The following is a 3,793-nucleotide window of genomic DNA, read 5'->3' on the forward strand; positions in this document are numbered from 1 at the left end:
TTAACCCTTTAACTGTCACCCGTCCCCTCTGTGGGACGCCTAAGTTTACTTCACTATATTACAATTAAATTCTAATCTAATCATGACAAACTATATATTGTTGGAAAGGTCTAAGACTCCTAAATAATTTTTACCAAAAACATTGGTAAAATATCTATGTAGGAAATTAATAGATTAATTTATGACAAGAGTGCGCCTCAAAAATCTACATCATAACAGGAGTTCTGACCTTTGTCAAAAAAAGTCTTCTAAATCACACTTTAGAAATCAGCAGAAATTATATATCAATTGAAAACGTTAAATCTCAACATTCATCCTTTGAAACCCATTTTAAAATCAAACACTGCATTACCATGAAAATGGTACATCAATATCATGTTACAAAATGTTTTCGTTCATGAATTATAAAAATTAAAGTTTGGATCGTGCACTTTCACGTCTATGTTCAAAAATGTGAGTGACAGTTAAAGGGTTAAAGAGTTAATGCATTACTGTCGATACATTCCGTCATTGATCTACATTATTACTTTTTTCTTTTCTTTTCTTTATTTTTTTATTTTTCTAGAAATATATACAGGTCTGTACAAGTGTGCGTTCAACTATAAGCAAGTCCATGTCAAATTTGACCTAAACCATGAAACCAGTTTACTTTCTTTTTTCTCCTTCTCTAAATATTTTGCTCATTCGTGGAAAGTACGATCATCAAATGGTTTATTTCCCAAAAAAAAATAAAAAATGTATTTCCCTGTTTTGACGCTCAATACCACGCGGTGGCAGCCTTGGATTATATTTTTATTGTCTTTTCCATGTTCATTTAGTATGCTGTGTTAACCAAAATAAAAGTTATGTGATATAAATTGTCAAATCAGGTCCAAACAAAGAGTAAACTGCTAATATATTTGTAAAATAATATTTGTGATACTGTACTGTACATGTCATAACCTATTTTTTCTTTACTTTTTAATATGTTTCAAAAAGAAATAAACACATACCCTACATATGATAGCGTTACATTATCATTTTGCGGTTTCACAACCCGTTAGATTTTTAATATGATTTTTTAAAGACCCTCCGTATACGTAACAGACTCCGCCTGACGGCCGCCGACAACAGCTGTTCTGAGATTTTTATTTATTTATTTTTTTTAGCTGTTCTGAGATCTGTCTGGATGTTTAAATTAAACTGACGTGATCCGGCGTTCCATCTCAGAGAACTGATCCTAGACCTGCTGCTTTCGCCGGCTTTTTATTATCAGCCCAATCGAACGTCGATCCCTCGAGCGCGGCAGGCAGAACTCAACGATCGCAGATAAACAGTCTCTCAGAGGGAGGAAGACAGACGAGCGAACGAATAAGTGCGGCTGTATCGCAATTCAGGGCTTTTATAATGCATCAAAACGCGTTTATGGTTCTCAGTTAAAACGTTTAAGACCCCCCCCCCTGCGTGAATACCTGTCAATCTGCGCCAAAACACGTCCGAGAAGTTTTAACCCATTTACTGATGGACTGACAGACGGATTCTCCTCAGACGACGCAATCTAAACAATTCACATTTTACCTCGTTGTCTCAAGCAAAAGGCTCTGTTTTCCCTCAGGAGGACTTCGAGTGGACAATTAAGGTTAGTGCTTATGTTTTGTAATTCTGTATTTACACACATATAACCCGTAAACTGCACTCTATGGGCTGTGTCCCAAAACCTAGTGAGCTACCTATCTAGACAGCATATTCGAGCATCATAAGATCTTGCGGGGTTTTTGGGCGGGAATCAGCAATTAACGCAATATATTTGAGCATTATAGACTGTTTCAGAATACAGCAAGCCTCTGATCTAGATTGTATTTTGGTCGCCAACAGCACATTCACCATTGCTATATAAATATATCATGGAAAATCATACTAGTGCCGATGTTTTAGACACGTCCATTATTGTAATGCCATGGTATTCCTTAAGTACCTAAAATGAAACTGATGTGGTCTAGTTAGGCAGCCCACAAGGTTATAAAACGCAAGCTGCATGTTGCAGATCTTGTTGATACACATATGCTCGTATGGATCATCCTCCATCATTTAGATCACATTTTTTATGAGCATTTTGTATCTAAAAGTCTTAAAATCCTCATGAACCTGGTTGAGTTCAGAGGTTTAATGCAGTGAAGCATGTATGTTATGTAAGCTGAGCTGATGTGACACACTCGGGCTGCTTTTGTTGTTAACCTAAACAATAATATTTATCTATGCAGACATCCTTTATAAATATTTACAACCATAATTCACGGCAATATACCATTGTTATGAAAGTGCAATCATAATAAATAAATAAATATGGGGTCAAAAAGTACCATGGTATGTCTGCACAGCATCACAATTTTTCTAATATCACATTTTATGCTATTTTATGAGATGCCTTAAAGTAAAAATTTGAACATTAAATAATATGGTAATCAAGCACTATCAGGCTATATGTATGGAAGCATTGTCATCCATCAGTAAACCATACAGTATTTTTTTAAATTTATTGTACAGGACACTGCCACTTTTTAACAGCTTTATTATAGTATTTTTAATAGTTTTCTTATAGTATATTTATTATAAACTGTAACGAATTATTTTCTGACGTTGTAAATAAAACATAGATTATTAATGTTTTACAAGAAAATACAATTTTAGGGTTTTTTACTTCCAAGTTTCACATTTCATTCAGTGTTACTTGCCATTTCTTTGTAATGTTTTTGGTGAAATTTATTAGTGAATTTTTTTTGTAATGTAGTATTGTATTATCACTGTAGCATTTATGATAATTTGGAGGAAACTATTGCTTACCATGATAAATTTCTGTTTTTAATACTCAAATATATCTGGTGCAAAGTTGACCAAAACATGTTAGCATGAGATTTATTGTTTTATTTAACCTATATTTACCTCGTCCCATTAATGTTTTCATTGTTGTAAATCTCTAATTACCATGATAGTATTCTAAAAAATGGATAACATACTAAATTATTATAGTAATAACAGATCATTAGAAGCTGCTTCACAGAAGAATTACAAGTTAATTAGGCTTTAATTACATGAATTTGACCAGAAAACATACTCTGATTGACACTGTTTAGCCTGTATTGTTGTTTCAGGCTCTGATGTCTCAGATTAGACGAGAACAGATACAAGACCGCACCAAAATCTTGTGTTTCTGTGTGTGTCTTTGACCTTTGCGTAAAGGTTCATGTTTCCACTTTCCCTTTTAGAGGCATATTGGTGTTCAGAAACCTGAGAGTGCACTTCCACATAGCTCTCTGTGTTGCTTTGTTGAAGTGAGGTTGTGAAATGTTAGGTACTGTAGCACCTGTAAGAGTTTCCTAACAATGCATGTATGTTATATTTAGCGGTAGCAACTGCTATCTAAACATGTAATCCTAAACCCATTGTAAATATTGTTAGTGTGTAGTACACCCCTGATGTCAAACACTGACGTTTGAGTCTGATATAGTTCTGTGTTCAAGATCTAAACTTCAAAAGTGCATGATTTTTATGTCCTTGTCGCTGCATTATTCATTGTAATTTCAAAAGATTGTTTGGTTCGTATGAAAGCGTGCACGTGTACAACTCTAACAAAACATTATGAGAGACAGTGATCGTCATTTGCCTGTCAAATAGAGTTTCCATTCCTGTATTGTTGTGCGTTACTGACGCTGCTGGTGAGTTTGGCATCTTATTTTGCATAGTGTTACCAGCTGAGGACACAATCAAGGTTGATTCGCCATTGTTGTCCAACTATTTCTATACATGCAATTGCAAT

The 3,793-nt window shown here is 34.4% G+C and overlaps 1 protein-coding gene across 1 annotated transcript in view; it reads left to right on the forward strand.

Annotated features, from left to right (window-relative positions):
* The first annotated feature begins 1,293 nt into the window (after positions 1-1,293).
* Positions 1,294-3,793, forward strand: part of LOC107658748 (oxysterol-binding protein-related protein 8-like) — a 77,420-nt gene continuing 74,920 nt past the window's right edge. The window contains exon 1 of the mRNA XM_016447398.1: positions 1,294-1,618. The gene's annotated coding sequence lies outside the window, so the exon portion shown is untranslated. The remainder of the gene's footprint in view (positions 1,619-3,793) is intronic.

The sequence above is a fragment of the Sinocyclocheilus anshuiensis genome, unplaced genomic scaffold, assembly GCF_001515605.1.
Source record: "Sinocyclocheilus anshuiensis isolate Anshui unplaced genomic scaffold, SAMN03320099.WGS_v1.1 scaffold283, whole genome shotgun sequence".
In the NCBI taxonomy this organism is placed as follows: Eukaryota; Metazoa; Chordata; class Actinopteri; order Cypriniformes; family Cyprinidae; genus Sinocyclocheilus; species Sinocyclocheilus anshuiensis.